Source organism: Hypanus sabinus, chromosome 13 (assembly GCF_030144855.1).
Source record: "Hypanus sabinus isolate sHypSab1 chromosome 13, sHypSab1.hap1, whole genome shotgun sequence".
In the NCBI taxonomy this organism is placed as follows: Eukaryota; Metazoa; Chordata; class Chondrichthyes; order Myliobatiformes; family Dasyatidae; genus Hypanus; species Hypanus sabinus.
Window position 1 is genome coordinate 19,112,390 of NC_082718.1, and position 20,499 is coordinate 19,132,888.

Genomic DNA, 20,499 nt, shown 5'->3' on the forward strand with positions numbered 1-20,499 from the left:
TAGGTTTCTCATTTTAAAGCCAGAATGGGTCCTGGCTCTGTAGCTGGCAATAGAACATTCCACAGATACATAAACCTGATTGTCTTTATGTGTTCTTTGTTGTTAATTCCAATGCTATATTCTACATCAATGTGTGGAGGTTATATTTCCTAATGAAAAGAAACTCTTCCAATGCAATGGAAAGACCTGCAGTTTGTCTTGCTTTTATGAAGTGCTGTACTCCACGCATCCTCCCCAACCATAATTTTTAACACTACATATAAAAAGGCACAATGCAGCCTAACCAGTTTTGTTTGATCTTTGTTTTCTTGCTTTTCCAGTTTATGCCCCTATTTATAAAACTGAGGTGCCTACAAACTTGCTTTTCTCAGCTTTGTTTTTAAATGCCAAATGTATCTGTCATCTCCTTCACATTTCATATTAAATTTTAATTAGTATCCAGCTACCCAGCCTACTAATGTGTCCTGATGGAGGGTCTCGGTCCAAAACATCGACTGTTTACTCTTTTCCATAGATGCTGCATGGCCTGCTGAGTTTGTCTAGCATTTTGAGTGTGTTGCTTTGGATTTCCAGCAACTGCAGGTTTGTGCTACTAATGTGTCTGCCTTGCTGAAGTTGCCTAAGGTGGGTTTTGTGCTGAACTATGCTCCAAATTACACACGTTTCAATAATTACTGCTCTCTGTTTCCAGACTTCTAATCACATTTTGCAAATGCCTCTCAATAAACGAAAACTTTATTTTATCAATAACTCTCATGGTGTACGTCATCATAAAATCTTATGAAAATATTCAGTGGCCTCTCCCATTTGCCAAAATGCTATTTACCAATAACATCAACCACTACATACCATTTGGGGTTCAAAGTTCACCATACATTTATTATCGAAGTATGTGTATGTCACCATGTACTACCCCGAGGTTCTTTTCCTTGCAGGCATTCACAGTAAAACAAAGAAATATACGATAGACTGAATGAAAACTACACACAAAGACTGACAACTGATCAGTGTGCAAAAGACAAACTGCAAACACAAAAAAAACAAATAATAATAACAATGTAAAAAAAATTGTAATAATAACAAGAGCATGATTCTCCATGAAAGACGTCTCCATGATCTGAGCAGACTGGGTTTTAACAGGAAGCTTTGAACATCTGCTTCAGAGGTGAGACCAGAAACAGGGGAGTTCCTTATGGTAATACAGGACCAGATGGTTAACACAAAGAAAATGATCAGAAATACATGATAAAAGATTTACAAATTCAAGGTGATAAATGCAGAAAATGCCAAGGAAAGCTGGAAGCTATCCAAGACATTACAGGATCCTGTAGCAGTTTAACTCAATCTGATTACTTACACAGGCACAATTAAGTGGCAAACATCATTCACCAAAATCTTGCTTTAAGATACAAATTTATAAAAGATGTTTTGCTCACTATAAATACAAGCCTAATCCCAGTTTTAGAGTTTGAGTTTCGCAAATGATCTTACAACTGATTCATTATTACAGATAGGATAATCCATAATAACTGTCTCGATATAAGAATACAGGATAAACGGGCAAGAACAAATTATTTAATAGATACAGCCATTCCAAACACACATAACATACAGAAATTGATGTGAAAGACACCAGAAATATGCTGAATTGAAAGAGGACCTTGAAAGACTTTGGAACACAAACTGGGTATACATTGTCCCAATAGAAATATTTACAGTCATCCCAAAGTCACTACACAATAGTATTAAACTATTAGGCCTACACAGCAATAATTATGTAAATCTCCAGAAAGCCATAATACTAAATGCCACTAGAATAGTCCGAAAGTTCTTAGCAAGTGAGAAATGAGAATACTTGGCTATGCCCATATCTCAGGCTTTGCCAGCTTGATCTGGCAAAAAATATTATTATTATTAATAATAATAATCATAATAATAAGGTAAAGAAGTAGAGAGAACATGAGCTGTAGAGTACTTAAAAGTGAGTCCATAGGTTTTGGAATCAGTTCAGTGCAGTTACAGACTGGTTCACGAGCCTGATGGTTGAAGGGTTACAACTGGATGTGTGGGACCTAAGGCTTCTGTACCTCTTGCTTGATGCCAACAGAGAAAACAGAGTTCAGCCTGGAGGGTGGCGGTCCTTGATGATGGATGCTGCTTTCTTGTGGCAGCTCCCCTTGTGGATATAATGGCGGGGTGGGATTTTCCTCTGAATGGCTGGTCTGCATCCACCACTTTCTGCAGGCATTGGTGCTTCCATTTCAGACTGTGATGTAGCCAGTTAGGATACTTGCAGAAATTTGTCAAAACTTTTAGATGACATGCCGAATCTGCGCAAACTTTTAAGAAAGTAGAGGCACTGTTGTGTCTTATTTGTAATGTGTTAGCATTGGCTATTAATAATAATCTCATGTCTTCCTAGGTTAGTCGTAATTTTAACTGTACTAAAGCCTCTTGAAACTACCAATTATTGAAGATGGGTTGGTTTTACCATTTTATTGAACATTATGATGTACTTTCAGTTGGTTTTGACTGTCATGTCAGAGTACAAGTATAGGATTCCAGCAGAAGTCTCTATGGTTTCCTCCACTCAGCAGTCGAGGCTGCATCCAAGCAGTCTCAAGCTGTTTTCAATGAGTTTCACCAAATTTCCACTAGCCCTTCTTATCCTGTTTGAAAACTCAATCTCTTTTTCTTGAATCCTTCCTTTCTTATAATCACACTCTTCCCTCAGAACCATGGAATGGTTTTAAAAATCTCTGTTGATCTCTGATTCTAACAAGTATTTCTTCAACCAGATGCTCTGCTGTCCACAGTGCCAATCTGTCTCCACATGGCACACCGTGTTTGCTTGTGAGCGTGTTATGAAAGGATTCCACTGTCCTGGGGCCCAAGGTTTCAAGTGTAACTGTATTGGGATTGTATGAGACGAAAGCCAGGGTTGGGTGAGGGATGGAAATAGGTGGGGGTTTGTGCAGATGAGGGCAGGTCAAAGATTGCAAAGGATTTGGAGAGGAAATTTGTTTCCTTTGATCTATGGTGCTGAGATCTGCAATCATGGGAATCCTTGAGTCGGGGGGTTGAGGGAAACTGGAGGTTTCCATCGGTCTAATGAAGATCATAATATGTGTGGGAATTGATATCCCAGTGAAGAATGCCCTGAATAGAATCGATTGAGTACAAAATTAAAGGGAACCCTCTGGAATCAGTTATCAAGTGACAGATGAAGAAAAGAACCCATTGAAGGTCATGGCAAAGGAAAGGCAGAATTTGCATTGGGAATGACATCATTATGTTGAGGAAAGTGACTCACTGATGCAAATGTATTCACAGTAGTTGGTGCATGTCTGCTTTCTAGAGAGGTGCAGTTTTATTTCATAAGCTTCATAGCCACCTTCCATTCTGGAGAAACTTGATTTGAATACATTTGAATAATTAGACAACACAGCTTAGAAATAGGCCCTTTGGCCCGCAATGTCAAACACAACACCAAACTAAACTAAGCCTCTCTGTTTGTGTATGATCCATGTCAAAGTTCAAAGGTCATTTATTATCAAAGTATGCATACTATGTACAACCTTGAAATTTGTCTTCATTCAGACAGCCACAAAAAACAAAGAATCCCAATAGAACCCATTAAAGAAGGCTGTCGAACCCCCAATATGCACTAAAAAAGAAACAATTGTGCAAACAATAAAAAGTAAACAAATAATACTGAGAACTAAAGTTTATGAAAGTGAGTCCACAGCAAGGAAGACAGTTCATCGCTGCAGCCGGTCGAGGAGCCTGTTAGTTACAGGCCGCAGCCTTAGTTCAGCACAGAGATGAGTAAACCTCGTGAAGCAATGAGCTGAACATTGGCCTGCCCCTTGCCTCTGACCCTCTGTACTTTTTATTCCAACCCTAAGCTTAAATCAGCCAAGTTCCTTGCTCTTGGGCTTTGGCCCCACTGCCTCGATTTGGCCTGTACCCAACCTTTTAATCTGGCCTGGCTCTGAAATGTCCTTCTGTTCTCTGCATTTGTTTATCTAAGGGCCTCTAAAATAATGTTATTATATATCAAGACGTACAAAAAAGCTGGATGAACTCAGCAGGTCAGGCAGCATCCATTGAAAGAAGCAGTCAATGTTTCGGGTCGAGACCCTTCGTCAGAACTCCACAGCATCTGCAGTGTACTTTGTATATTATTATATCTGCCTCCATCACTGCCCAGGGCAACTGTTCCAGATACTTGTGTAAAGAAACTTGCCCAGCAGATCTCCTTTAACTTTTACCCCTCTTGTCTTAAATGCAAGTCCTCTGAGGTTCTGACTGTTTGACCTAATTTGTAATTTTATGAACCGTGGTGCTGGAAAATATATATGATGTAAATTTCAACCCATCATTTCAAATTTCTCCCTCTTCTGCCTTTTGCTTCAATTCTGAGTTAGTTCTAATTTCTCTTAGATATTACAGTCGTTTTTCTTGCTTAGAGTCTGATGTCTGGGTTGATGTACCTCTGCATTGTTTGTTCTAAGTTTTTTTAAAATTTGATCAGCAAGAGACTAAAATATTGCATCATGGTAAATGAAACATATTAAATTGCCTGTGATTAAATAAAATTTGTCATGAATTCCTCTTACTACCAAGTGTTCTGTGACATGTTATTTAGAATGTAGCTTCACAGCGGAGTTGACCAAAATAATTAATTTCTTTTGCTTTGATGGAATGTATAATCCTTGTGATCAAGTAATTGTGCTATAATACTTGCATATTTTGAAGTATTTGAGTTTTTAAACAGAAAATGCTGGTGGTGAGACACTTACCTGGAACTGTGGAGCAACAAACACTCAGATCTGCCACAGATATACTGCCTGAGTGCCTTTTAAGTGAATAAAAAATAGAACAAGCGGTATTTTTCATACTGGAGCCAAAAAAAAACTACAGATACTAGAAATTCAATGCTGAGGCACTCAGCAGGTAACACAGCTTCTCTGGGGAGAGAAACAGAGCCTGAAATAAGAGGCTTTCAATTGCTGAGAGGTGAAGGTTGGAGATAACAGAGGAAATGTCTGTGATGGGAGAGCTGTCGAAAAACAGCAGATTATTTACAAGCTGGCAGCTGGTGACAGAGAAAAAAAGAATTAAATTGAAACAGAGAGGTGTCGTCATGTTTGCGAAGAATAGTTAAACATAAATCCTGAGGGCTTGATGATACTCAGAGGGAAGATAAGGCGCTGCTCCCTAATCCTACCTTGGACATTACTGGATGCTACAGACACTGGGATGGAGGATTAAATTGACAGAATGCTCCAACCTCAGATGGAGATAGAAAATGTCAAGAAGGTGAATCAAAGAGTCAGAAATGGACACCAAGGGTGAAAGCCAGGTTGAAATGTTCCACTTCAGCATCATCAATCATCAGTCAAAGAGTTGAGAGAGGCAGTTTGAATGGGATCAGAAACAAGAACTATTCCATGTATCATAGTCATTGCTTAGGGCCATGCAAGTTCCCGAACTGAATTGGAGGAAGTAAGTGCAATTGATGGGGAAGCTGTTCAATGTAAGAAGAGACACACCAGGAGAGGTGAAGGACAGTAGTTAGAAGGGTGGGGTGGTTAGGTTACATTCAAGGAAAGTGAAAGGGTTTCAGACCATGTGGTGTAGGATGAAGATGAAGGAGAAATTAGACGCTTACGGTGAAAGTGAGCCGGTTGGGTCCATCGAAGTGGAAAATGTTAAAAGTACTGGAGGGAATCGGATTGTTACAAACCAATATCAATGCGAAACTTTCACCTGTTGGTATCAGAACAGGTCAGTTTGTAACTGTCCTGGTGACATTCCAAACCTCCTCAAACTCTCAATGAAATATAGCCACAGTCATGCCTTCCTTCTTTTGCAGTTGCATCAATATGTTGGGCCTCAGAGCTATTGACACCTCAGAACCTGAAACTGCTCACTCTTTCCACTTCTAATCCCTCTATTAGGATTGGTGTGCGTTCCCTTGTTGCACCCTTTCTGAAGTTCACAATCGGTTCTTCGGTCTTACTGGCAGTGGGCGCAAGGTTGTTGAGGTGCAACAGTGTTGGTTGCCAGCGAGGCACAATAAGATCACGCGTATCACTTGTGGAAGCGGATGAGCCGACACTTCCTACCCGACACTTCCTATGGTAATTAATTTTTTTGGTGAACGTTGTGTCTCTCATGCAATTTGCCATGATGCTGCAGCAAGTAAGCTGCATAAATTGTGCCTACGACAGTCAACTTGACCTTGGCTTTATGTCTGCTATATCCAGCATATAAACGGCTTGGATGAAAACGCAGGTGGACTGATTTGTAAGTTTGCTGATGACACCAATTTGGTGGAGTAGTGGGGTAGAGGATAGCAAAGAAGGGCATAGATCAGTTGGAAGGTCGGGTGGAGTGGAAGGAAATGGAAAATCCAGACTAGTGGCAGATAATGCATTTTGTGACATCAAATGCTAACGGCAGTAAAAGCCATGGACCTTGAGAGGCTTTATGTACAGAGGGAGCTTGCGGTTAAAGTTCACACATCCCTGTAAACGACTGGATAACGAGGAAGGTGTTCGGTATATTTGTCTTCATGGGCCGTGGCAGTGACATAAAAGTTGGCATGAAATCTCGCGGCTATGTGAAATATTGATCAGGCCACACTTGGAAAGTTGTGTATTGGCCTGGTCACTATACTACAGGAAGGATGTGGCACTGTTAGAAAGAGTACAGCAGAGAGTTGGCACAATGCTGCCTGGAATAAAATGCTTTACTTATTGGACACGGTTTGTTTATTCTCATTGGAATATAGGGCATTGAGCATTGACCTGATACAGATTTATAAAGTTATAAATAGGGTAGATAGTTAGAGTCAGGAGGGGTCTAGGTTTAAAGTCAGAAGGGAAAGATTTTAAAGGAGATATCAGGGGCAATCTTTTCACACAGGGGATGGTGGTTTTGTAGAACGAGCTGCCAGAGGAAGTTGTAGAGGCAGATAGAATTACAGTGTTTAAAATCCATTACTTGGATAGGAAGAGAGTGGGGGTGGGGTGTGTGTGAATTTGGGCCTAGGGTGCTCAAATAGGATTAGCACAGGATATACATCACAGGCAGCATGGATAAGATGGTTAATGGGTGTCTGTGCCAAACACCTTTATGATTCTATGACTCCAATGCCCCTGCCCTCCCTTATGAAGCCATGTAAACATAGAGCTCAGCTTCACCTGCTTATTTTGTGCCTGAAATAAAATTAGTGAATGAAGGAAAATATGTCGCACCATAAAATTAGAAGGAGAACTTATCTCTGCTGTAGCATTAACTCAGTAAAGATCATGATCATTTTAAGTGCTGAGATCAAATCATTTGACACATCCTTAGGAACAGGAAGGGCCCAGGGATTCAAAAGAAACAGATTAGCTGAGTCCTTGCTCTGAACAATGGTGTGTGTAGTGATGTCATAATACTTACCACTTCCTTATCTTCAACCCCATGCTTAATGCACCAACAACACACGCGAAATGCTGGTGGAATGCACCAGAACAGTTAAAAAAACATTTAACTCCTTGGGCACAGAGTGGATCCACTTCCACCTCTCCGACTTTATCAATCATTCCCTAAGAAAGGAGAGGTCATGAATTGAGTGCTGCAGTGAAGAGCAGAAATTACTTTTGGTATTGCGATAAATACCACATAATGAGAATTGAGGTCATATCAGATTTTAAAATAATCTATCTAAACCAGGGGTTCCCAACCATTTTTAAACCATGGACCCCTACCATTAACCGAGGGGTCTGTGGACTCCATGTTGGAAACCCCAAATCTAGACAATGGTCAGCTGCCAAGGGAATTCTGGGACTCAGTTAAATACATTCTCATTCTCTGAAAATGTAGTTTATTTCCAATTGGAAAAGAGGTCCCATATTAATATATTTCTCCAGGCCACAATCCACCTTGGAAACATTATGGTAAAAATGAGTGTTCAACTTTTACCAATGTTATGGAGAGAAATGCCAGGTGATCTGTCTACCATTGTGTAGGTCGTACTCCAGAGTCTGTAGATCTGATGCATTTGCGATCCTAACTATAAGTATATTTTATTTACTTATACGCTTTATTAAGATCTTGTTGAGAGGATAGCTGTGGCAACTTGTAGGGGTTACCAGGCCATTTCAGAAGGCATTTTAAAGTAAATAAGCTGGGTCTGGAGTCACCAATGGGCTGTTCAGCCTACAGGTTTATTATCCGGTAGTATCCATGGTTTCATCGACAGTTCAAACATCTCATGACAGACTTCCTTCTTCAAGGGACATTAGTTTTCGTGGTCTATGGTCCCTTCACCTTCTTACTCCGTTCTTCCCATCTTTTTTCTCCAGTCCTGAAGAAGGGACTCAGCCTGAAACGTTGACTGTTCACTCTTTTCCATAGACGCTGCCCGGCCTCCTCAGTTCCTCCAGCATTTTGTGCATGTCGCTTGGATTTCCAGAATCCGCAGGTTTTCTCTAGTTAGCTTTCACGGTAATCAAATGGTTTTTATGATCAATATTGTTAATGACCAAAAACACAAAATGCTGGCAGAACTCAGCAGGCCAGACAGCATCATTGGGAGGAGGTAGTGACAACAATGACTACTTCTGTTTTCCAAATTCCAGATGATTCACTGAATTTTAATTTCACAGCAGTGAAGGGATTGTTATTTCTGGTCTCTGGATCACCACCATACATCTATTTACTTATTTATTGAGATATAGTGTGGAATAAGCCCTGTCAGCGCTGCTCAGCAACCTGGATTAGCCTAATCATGCGACAGTTTACAATAACCAATTAATCAACCAGTACACCTTTGGACTGTGGGATGAAATCCAGGCAGTCACGGGGGGAATGTACAAACTCCTTACAGAGAGCAGCAGGAATTGAACCCGGGTTGCTGGGACTGTCGAGCATTGTGCCACCCAAAGTTAAGTCATGCGCTACCACAGGACTCAGACATGATACATTAGAAAATAAACCAGAAGAGAGTATTGAAGATTATCAACATATGAAAAGAAAAATCTGAAAATGAAAACCGGAATCACAGACAGCTATGTGAAGGGAAACAGATTGATGTTTCAAGTCATTCCAAATAAATCAATGGTAAATGCAGATATTTGGGGGGGGTAGTCTTGCATGTCAAAACATCTGAAGGAGTTTGTGTAATTTATTTGTCAACAAAATGTAGTGCCCTTGTAGACTGCTTTTTTCCCCAGAAGCAGATAAATGAACAAAGAAATTAACATTAGCTGAGATATCAAGAGGTTTCTTGCAATTGCTCATAGAGTATCTCACAGATGATACTTACTTTCTGTCACTTCGTCCCTGAGAAAAATTACCCAGTGTTCTCAGTGCCACCCTGCCTGAACCATTTCCACTTTGAGTGATTAAGTATCAGGAATTCCCATGTGTTAGTGAAGCTGTTTTATTTTTACGAGGGGACTTCGAGAACCAGGTCAAATCATTTCCTCTGTCCTCCACCTGCAAAGTTGGTTTTGGCAGTCCGATGTTGGAAATGTGGGCAATGTCATTCAGCCACCTGAGTTTGGTAATTGTAATTAGAACTTTGATGCTGAGGATGTCATATGGAAATACCAGAAGGGGTGGTGATGTATTGTGAACAAGAGAAAATCTGCAGATGTCAGAAATCCGAGCAACATGCACAATATGCTGGAGGAACTCAGCAGGCCAGGCAGCATCTATGGAAAGGAGTACAGTCGACATTTCAAGCCAAAACCCTTTGGCAAGACAGTCCAAAACCCTCCTGCCAAATGGTTTTGGCCCAAAACGTTGACTGTACTCTTTTCCATAGATGCTGCACATTTTGTTGGTGATGTGGGTGTGGGTGAACAGGTTCCCATTCATTCTGTGGATCATTCCACTCCAGTGGGCAGCTTGTCCAATACTGTAATGAGGAAGGTTGGAGAGAGTCATGGAGTAATGATGCAGCTTTGCTACACACCTGCCTGGACTGGGATTGGCTCAGTCCTGTGCCCTCTTGTTGCATTGGCTTGTAGCAGATGTAGAATGGAGGAGAATTTCTGAGAGTAGGCCAACATGAGAAGGATTCTCCACAGTCCCTCTTGATTGACAGTGTCAAATTGATCCTCCTGAGCAACTTCATTGGTTTTTACTGCTCAAAGGTAACATTAGAAAGGGCCGAGGGTTGAACCACACTGAGAACATCGCAACAACTCTCTCAGTGCTCAGTTGTCTCACATTCAATGCTGAAGGCCTAGTAAAGAAACCTAACACCTTCTCCTCCAAAGGAGAGGTTACTACCAGCTGCTTCAAGGATACCAACAATGAACTACATTCTTGTCCAGGACAAAGGAGTTAAAGTGAATAGGTTGTGACTCCATTCGAACAGCCGATCCACTTCACTCCTGGACGTCGCCGTCTGAGATTCTGTCAACAACAATGGTGTCATCAGTTTAGTTATAGATGGCACTTGAGCTGTGCTAGCCATATGGCCATGTGTGTGGAGAGAGTAGAACAGTGGCTAAGCATGCATCCTTGAGGTGCACTGGTGGTGCTTGTCAGCAAGGAGATTGACTTGTGTGCCAGATTTCTTTTGAGTAATGTGTGTTCGCTACCTCTTCCAACAATCTCTGTCAGCATTGTCATTGAAAGTAATCCCTGAGGCTACCAGACATAAATCAGTTGCTAACAGTAAAGCTGAATGAAAGGAACTGAGCAACATTTCATTACCTCCTGGGAACAAAGCACAATCAGACTTCACATGGCTACATCTCAGCTGGGACTTCCTACCATCAATCCCTCTGTCGGGAGCGTTGACTGCTTTAGAGTATCTGAATTCATCGATGTCTGACAATAATTGAATGTAACTGAGAGAAAAAGTTGAGTTTCCACCTTTGTTGATGACCCAGCTCAGATTTACACAGTGGACAGTAACGCGTTGCTGATTAGGGCTTTTAGCCAGCTTAATCCTACAATGGTTTGGGATATGATATTATTTTGTCTTCTAAAGAAGTGTGGGGGTTCAGTACATTTCAAATGCTTCTAAAACAGTCGCACGAGGCCTAGAAAGATTTATTTCTAATAGAAGGGGCCGCAGAGTTCAGGGTGGGGTCAATGGTCTCTGGCACAGGCAGGGTTGCTGGATAGATTCAGGTGCCATGGGGTCCTTGCTCTGTTGGTAAAATGGCCTGTTTGCTCACATCATTGAGACCTGAAGTAGTCAGGGCCTTCGCAGTTGGTCCTGCTGCAACTGAAGCCACGATGGACCATGGTTTTCTATGAGGAAGTGGGAATTTAAGAATACAGGAGGTAGAGGTGGGAGTAGGCCATTCAAGCCCTTATTGAACAGCTCAGCAGCCAAAAGATCATCTTTAAGCTCTGTGGCATTTTCCTGCACTGACCCCCATCGGCATTATGAAAATAATGACTCATTTGGAAAATAGTCTTCGCTTTTATTTCTCCTACCAAAGTGCATGACCATACACTTGCTGACGGTGTACTCTATCTGCCCATTCTTGTAATCTAAGTCCTTTTGCAAACTCCCTGCTTCCTTAACACTGCCTGCCCCTCCACCAATCTTCATATCATCCACAAACCTGGCCATAAAAGCTAACAATTCCACCATCCACATTATTGACATTTAACATGAAAAGAAGCAGTCCGATACCGACCCCTGCGGAACACCTCTAGTCACCAGCAGCCAACCAGAAAAGGCTCCTTTTATTCCCACTCTTTGCCTCCTGCCAATCAGCCAATCGCTTATCAATGCTGACATCTTCCCTGTAATACCATGGATTCTTATCTTGTTAAACAGCCTCATGTGTGGCATTTTGTCAAAGGCCTTCTGAAAATCCAAGTCTACAACATCCAACATCCAGTGATTTGCCTTCATCTACCCTGCTTGTTATTTCATCAAAGAATTCCAACAGGTTTGTCAGACAGATCAGAACTAATCATCAAGCTTCAGCTTTGGCTTCTGTACTTCTCCCTGCAATTGGATTATCAGCTTCCTCACTGGGAGACCAAATTCAGTACAGATCAAAGAAAACATCTCCCTCTCACTGATAATCAATACAAGCACACCACAAGCTCACTGCTCTACTCTCTCTACACTCATGACTGTGTAGCTAGGCACAGCTCATGGCATCTGCCAGTGATATCATTGTTGACAGAATTTCAGATGATGACAAGGAGGTGTACTGGAGAGAGATAGGTTGACCGTGCAATAACAACCTTGTACACAGTGTCTGTAAGACCAAGGAATTGAATGTAGACTTCAGAAAGGGGAAGTTTGGAGAATATGTACCGGTCCTCTTTAAGTGGTCAGTGATGGAAAGGATGGTCATCTTTAAGCTCCTGGGTGTTAACAACTCATAGGACTTACTCTGGGTCAAACACATTAATGTAATCGCAAAGAAGGCATACCAGCAGTCGTACTTCATTAGAAACGAGGAGATTTAATATGTCACTAAACGCTTACAAATTTCTCTAGGTATTCGGCGAAGAGCACAGTTACTGGTCACTTCATAGCCTGGTTTGAAGGCTGCAATGCATAAGATGGATGCAGAAGGCTGTAGTCTCATCATCAGCCCATCCCTCACATGACTGAGGACATCTTCAAGTGGCAGTGCCTCAAGAAGGTGGTATCCATCACTATGAACCCTCTCCACCCAGCACATGCCCTCTTCTTGTTATTACCATTGGGGTGGGGGCACAGAAGCCTAAAGACCCCTACTCAACAATTCAGAAACAGCTTCTTCCCCTCCGCCATCAGATTTATGAATGGTCCATGAACCAATGAACACTACGTCATTATTTGTTCCTTTGCACTATTTATTTATCTTTATAATTTATACTAATTTTGTGTCTGCTCTGTACTGCTGATGAAAAACAACAGTTTTCCCATCATTTTTTAAACCGATTCAATATATGTAATTGATTTACTTGTTTACTTATTATTATATTTATTTTATTTATTATTATCATTTTTTCTCTCTCTCTGCTAGATTATGTATTGCATTGAACTGCTGCTGCTAAGTTAACAAACTTCACGTCACATGCCGGTGATAATAAACCTGATTCTGATTCTGATTCTGATGTGTTAGTGAAAATTTATGCGATTCCGATTCTAAATCTGATTCCAACAAAATACCCACTCTTCACTGTCGGAAATAAGCAACATGTACAACCCTCTCAGATAGTGAATGCCAAGAATTCACCAGCATCTGTAGGAAGAAATGTCTTTTTCTCTCAGCCCTCAGAGGTCAACCCCTCATTTGAAGTTGTACCCCGACTCTTGGCCTCCAGCCAGAGTTAACACAGACCTTGCATCTACCCTGCCAAGCTCTATGGAGAAATGGGGATCACTTTTCAAAGAGATCATGACCACGATGGCATGACGGTTAGCGCGATTCTATTACAGCTCAGGATGTTGGAGTTCAGGGTTCAATTCTGGCATCTGCTGTAAGCACGTTTGTATGTCCCTTCCTGCGTGCACGTGGGTTTCCTCTCACAGTCCAAAGACGTACCGGTTAGTAGGTTCATTGGTCATTGTAAATTGTTCTGTCACTAATCTAGGGTTAAATCGGTGGTCTGTGGTTAGCAAGGCTTGGTGGGTCAGGAGGTTCTGTAGCTTGAAATAAAAACAGAAATCATTTTCAAAACCTAAAGTCTCTATAGGTCTCTTTAGTCTCTCCCTGTAGGACAGACCACCCCTAACCGAGTCCAGGAATCAATCTGGTGAATGTTCAAGTTCTCCACAGCAAAACATTCTTCTTTATGCAGAGAGACGAGATATAATGTTCCAGGAACACTATAAACCTTCTACACTCTTGTGCTCAAATCCTCTTGCCATTAAAACCAACATATTAATTAATATACTATTTGTCTTCCTAACGGTCGTTGTACAAGGACACCCAGCTGCCCCTGAACATCAACATGTTTTTGTCTCTCTCCATTTATGTATGCTTGTTATTCTATTTTTTATGACTGACTTCACTTTCTTCCACATTATTCGCCATGTCCTTGTCCCATCTTTAACCTGAAACTTCTCTGCATCCTCCTCACGAATCACCTAAGTGGGCGGAATCTGTTGTGTTTTGTTTCAAGCGGACTTTGTGAATGCCCTTGAACCATTTCCTCTTTTCCTCTGGAAACATCTTGGTCTGTTGGAGCTTGGTGTACTTGTACAACTCAAACAATAGCAGATTCCAGGTGCATCTGTGCGTTTCAATTCATATTCAGCCTTCGTACTACAGTATGGCATTGAACAATTAATATGAGTAATAAGACTAATATTAATACACAAAGAGAAATTTTAGCCATTAAAGCCCCACTGTGAACTCACAGTTATAAAACTGTACAACACAGAAAGGGGCCCTTTAGTCCATAATGCTCGTAATCTTTTAGTAAGACGTCAGCATGTTCGGTTGACTGCGGCTACTATGGGGTCACCAAAAGGTGCTTTAGACGTATTTTTAATGATCACAAATTCCTGCTATACATTAAAAACTTAAAGTACTGCAGGTCTACCCCATCAGAAGGTTGCTGGCTGGTGGAGAAACTGAAGGAGGTGTGCACCGTTTTGCTGCCCGAGTCTTACAGTCAAATACCCAGTGACCGTCTTGGTGGCTTTTCTCGTGATTGCAAGATCCTTTTAGACGTTGTCAACATGGACTGCCGCAAGTCTGACTCACTGATCTGTTGGTGGGGGGCAGAGGAGGATGGTGGCCTTGGTCGTCAAGAGGACTAGGCCTGAAGCGCCAGTGCCACCTGTTTACAGCCACAAGGAGAGAGGCCTTGGAGCTGGTGCACTCCCAACGGGGGCGGCATAGCATGATGTTTGGGCTGGAGTAGGGTCCTGCCTTCCCAGGGTTCGCTGGGCAGAAGGCAGACTCTGTTGTGGTCGACTGCAGGATTGATGACTTGAGTTTGGACTCTTTTATTTTGTGGCTGTGACACCGATATATCTGTGCTGTGAGTAACTGGTGGTAATGTGGTTTGCACCTTGGCCCAGAATAACTCTGTTTTTTGGGCTGTTTTCATAAGTATTCATGTATGGTTGAATAACAATTAAACTTGAATTGAATGGAGTTGAATATCAATCCTTTTGCTTATCTGCACTCATCCTATTTGTCTGCATTTGGTTCCTACCCTTCTATGTCTCACCTATTTAAATGCCTGTCTCCATGTTTTTTAAACATTATGACCGTTTCTGACACCTGGCAGTAAATTTCAGACATCAGCCACTCTCTGCCTAAAAAATCTTTCTCCAGAAATCCCCTTTGGGAAATCCTTCCTCTTAATGAGCCTATGCCCTCTTGATTTTGATCAGGATCAAATTTAGTATCAACGGCATATATCGTGGAATTCACCCATACCATGGGAATAAAATTCTGCCCATTGATTCTATCTATGATGTGCCTCAGTGTTCTACACCTCTACCCAGTCACTTCTCCAGGGAAAAGAGCCCCAGCCTAACCAATCTCTCCCCACAACTAAAATCCTGCAAACCAGACAACACCCTGTGAACAAACAAGAGAAAGACTGCGGATGCTGGAAATCCAAGCAACACACACAAAATGCTGGGGGAGCTCAGCAGGCCAGGCAGCATCTACGCAAAAACATACAGTCGGCATTTCGGGCTGAGACTCTTCAGAAGGACATCCTGTGAATCTCCTTTGAACCTTCTCCCGTGCAATGACCTTGTGGGGAGAGGGAGAGGAGGGCGTGGTGACCATAGTTACACACAGCCTCCCAAGCTGTCAAATCAGGTTGGATTTAATGTCACTATTGTCTTGTGTACAAATATGAAGAAGTAAAGGTAACATTTTAAAAAATGCTTCCAACAGCAAAGATCCATTGCATTCGACAATGACTGGAAACCAGTGTGGAAAAGCTATTGCAGTAGGACAGATATCTGCCTTCATGCTCTTGAAAAGCTGGGAGATAACATTTTTGGGTTGGGAATGTGACCATTTTATACTCCCTTTCAGCACACCCAAAATGCTGGAGGAACTCAGCAGGCCAGGCAGCGTATGAGGAAAAGAGTACAGTCGATGTTTCGGGCCGAGAACAGTCCAAAAATATGGACTGTACTCTTTTCCACAGGTGCTGCCCGGCCTGCTGAGTTCCCCCAGCATTTTCGGGCGTGTTGCTCGGATTTCCAGCATCTGCAGATTTTCTCTTGTTTGTGCTCCCCCTTGCTGCGTGAGGAGAGTTAACCGTGGCCCAGCGATGATGCTGCTCTCTCACAGCTCTAGTCATCAGGTTTGGTCCTGAGCTCAGTCTGCAATATCTCCCCATGTATTGAGCAGGTTCCCTCCTACATCCTAAAGACGTGGTGACTGGTAAGCTGTAAACTAATCAGTAAGATAAGTGAGTGACGAGAGAATTAGTGTGGAGCTGGTGAGTGTGTGATGGGATTGAGGGAATTGAGAAATGAAAGCTGGTACAGATTTGATGGGCTGAATGGCTTTCCTCTGTCATAGGAAAATAAAATTAAAGGTTTTGTATTTGGTTTCCTGAAGCTTACTTGAAATGTAAGTGCACACTTTCCTCTAATGCCATCAGTCAGTTTGTGCTTATGTATATTGTGAGGAAATGAGTAAAAGGCCTTACATTTGTATAGTAAATTTCACAATCTTAGGAAGTGCTTCACAGCCAGATATGCGCATTTAAAGTGCAGCCGCTGTTGTAATGCAGGAAATGCTGCAGCTGGTTGCAGTGTTTGCACAGACTCAGTAAATGCACCCCAATTCCAACGAGCAGCCGGCAAAGTTGTGGCAGAAGCTCAAAACAGGAAGACTTACCCAATATCAATGAACTGGTTGCACTCTCAAGAAGACGAGAAGGCTTTATTACTTCTCACACCCACAAAATGCTGCAGGGACACAGCAGCCCAGACTGCATATTTGTGAGACTCGACATAGATTACGAGACCGCTTCATTGAGCACCTTCACTACACCAGCCTCAAAGCCTGGGATTTCCCGGTGGCCACCCATTTCCCATTCCCATTTTGACATATCAGTCCATGGCTGCCTCTATTGTTGTGATGAGGCCACAGTCAGGTTAGAGGAGCAACATTTCATATTCCGGCTGGGAAGCCTCCAACCTGATGGCATGAACATCGATTTCTCGAACCTCTGGTGATTACCTCCCCTCCTCTCTTTCCCCATTCCCATTCCTGTTTCCCTCTCACACCTTTTCTATTACCTTCCAATCTCCTCGCCCTTCCCTTTCTTCCACGGTCTTCTGCCCCTTCACCAGGCCTTTATCTCTCTCACCAATCAATTTCCCAATTCTTTTCTACGCTCCTTCCCCTTCTCCCAGTTTCACCAATCACCTGCCACCTTGTACTTCTTCCTCCCCTCCCCCCACCTTCTTATTCCGACTTCCTTTCCCATCCCATTAATCCCATTAGAGGGTCTCGGCCCGAAGCGTCGACTACCCTTTTCCATAGATGCTGCCTGGCCTGCTGAATCCCTTCAGCATTTTGTGTGTGGTGCTTTGCATTTCCAGCATCTGCAGAATTTCTCCTGTTTACTGTTGCTCACTTTGCTTTGAAAAATTTGCATTTTGCCTTGAGGCAAAACTCGGGGAAAATAGACAATAGGCAATAGACAATAGACAATAGGTGCAGAAGTAGACCATTCAGCCCTTCGAGCCTGCACCGCCATTTTGAGATCATGGCTGATCAATTACTATCAATACCCGGTTCCTGCCTTGTCCCCATATCCCTTGATTCCCCTATCCATAAGATACCTATCTAGTTCCTTCTTGTAAGCATCCAGAGAATTGGACTCCACTACCTTCCAAGGCAGTGCATTCCAGACCCCCACAACTCTCTGGGAGAAGAAGTTTTTCCTTAACTCTGTCCTAAATGACCTACCCCTTATTCTCAAACCATGCCCTCTGGTACTGGCCTCTCCCAGCATCTGGAACATATTTCCTGCCTCTATCTTGTCCAATCCCTTAATAATCTTATATGTTTCGATCAGATCTCCTTAATTCCAGCGTGTACAAACCCAGTCTCTCTTACCTCTCTGCGTAAGACAGTCCAGATATCCCAGGAATTAACCTCGTGAATCTACGCTGCACTTCCTCTACAGTCAGGATGTCCTTCCTTAACCCTGGAGACCAAAACTGTACACAATACTCCAGGTGTGGTCTCACCAGGGCTCTGTACAAATACAAGAGGATTTCCTTGCTCTTGTACTCAATTCCCTTTGTAATAAAGGCCAACATTCCATTAGCCTTCTTCACTGCCTGCTGCACTTGCTCATTCACCTTCAGTGACTGATGAACAAGGACTCCGAGATCTCTTTGTATTTCTCCCTTACCCAACTCTACACCGTTCAGATAATAATCCGCCTTCCTGTTCTTACTCCCAAAGTGGATAACCTCACACTCACAAAGGGGAAAAGATTTGCCTTAGGTCATTCTAAAGAACTTCAGAGTTACACAGCACAGAAACAGGGCAAGTCACCTATGGCATGCAAGCTGGCGACTTGAGCAAGTTCTATTTGCCTGCCCTTGGCCACATCTATCTCAACCTTTCCAACCATGTTTATTAAGCAGTGTAATTGCACCTGCCTCAACCACTTCCTTTAACAGCTTGTTACATATACCCACTTAAATCTTAGTGGATAGTGTGTCACCTAGAGATTTGGTTTAAAGTGCCCTCCATTCTGTCAATATAATGATAATGGTGATGACCAGGCATTTTTAGTAGGAGGAAGAAGCTGTGGGTAGATCTTCTCAGAGCGTGGTGCTTCAATGCCTACAGACCCATTGTTTCAGCTTGTTCCTGCCCCAATGCATACCTCGACTCAGTTTTATCCCCCCGGTTCAGTACCTTCCTACCTATATCCGTGACACTACACACACTCTGGATCTTTTCAATGGGTTCAAATTCCCTGGTCCCCATCGTCTTATTTTCACTATGAATGTCCAGTCCCTATACACCTCCATCCCCCACCAGGAAGGCCTCAAAGCTCTCCGCTTCTTTCTGGACGCCCAGTTCCCCTCCACCGCCACTCCGCTCCCTCTGTGGAACTTGTCCTTGCTCTCAATAATTTCTCCTTTTGCACCTTCCACTTACTGCAAACAAAAGGTGTAGCCGGGGGTCCCAGCTATGCCTGCCTGTTTGTCAGCTGCGTGGAACAGTGTATGTTTCAAGCCTACACTGGTGTTCCTCCCCAACTTCTTCTACACTACTGCACTGGCGCTGCTTCCTGCACACACGTGGAGCTCAACGACTTCACCAACTTTCACCCTGCCCTCAAATTTACCTGGTCCATTTCCGACACCTCCCTCCCCTTTCTCGATCTCTCTGTCTCTATCCCTGGAGGTGTCTTATCTACTGATGTCTATTATAAACCCTCTGACTCTCACTGCTACCTCAACTATCCCTTTTCCCCTCCCAGTTAGTTGTATAAATGCCATCCCCTTCTTTCAATTCCTTTTGCCTCTGCTGCATCTGCTCTCAGGATGAGGCTTTTCATTCCAGATGAAGGACATGTCCTCCTTCTTCAAAGAAAGGAGTATCTCTTCCTCCATCATCGAAGCTGCCATCAACTGCATCTCTTCCATTTTGCATATGTCTGCCCTCACCCCACCAGGGATAGGATTCCTCCTGTCTTCACCTACCACCCCACCAGGGATAGGATTCCTCCTGTCTTCACCTACCACCCCACCAGCCTCTGCGTCCAGCACATAATTCTTTGAAACTTCTGCCACCTCCGAGATCCCAGCACCAAGCACATCTTTCCCTCCCCCTGACTTACTGCTTTCCGCAGGGGTCGCTCCCTACGTGTCTCCCTTGTCCACTCGTCTCCCCCCCCATCCCTTCCCACCGATCTCCCTCCTGGCACCTACCCTCGCAAGCGGAACAAGTGCTACACCTGCCCTTACACTTCCTCCCTCGCCACCATTCAGGTGCCCAGGCAGTCCTTCCAGGTGAGGTGACACTTCACCTGTTGGGGTCATATACTGTATCTGGTGCTCCCGGTGTGGCCTCCTGTATATCGGTGAGACCTGACGTAGATTGGGAGACCACTTTGCTGAGCACCTAAAAAGTGGAATCTCCCAGTGGCCACCCATTTAAATTCCACTTCCCATTCCTATTCTGATATATCAGTCCATGGCCTCTTCTGCTGTTGCAATGAGGCCACACTCAGGTTGGAGGAGAAACACCTTATATTCCGTCTGGGTAGCCTTCAATCTGTTAGCATGGAATGCTGATTTCTCAAATTTCCGGTAATGACCACCTCCCCTCCCCCTTCACCGTTCCTCATCCCCTTTTCCCTCTTTCACCTATCTCCTTGCCCACCCATCGCCTCCCTCTGGTGCTCCTCCCTCTTGTCTTTCTTCCATGGCCTTCTGTCCTCTCCTATCAGTTTCCCTGTCCTCCAGCCCTTTATTCTCTTTCACCAATCAACTTCCCAGCTCTTTACTTCATCCCCCCCCACAGGTTTCACCTATCGCTATGTGTTTCTACC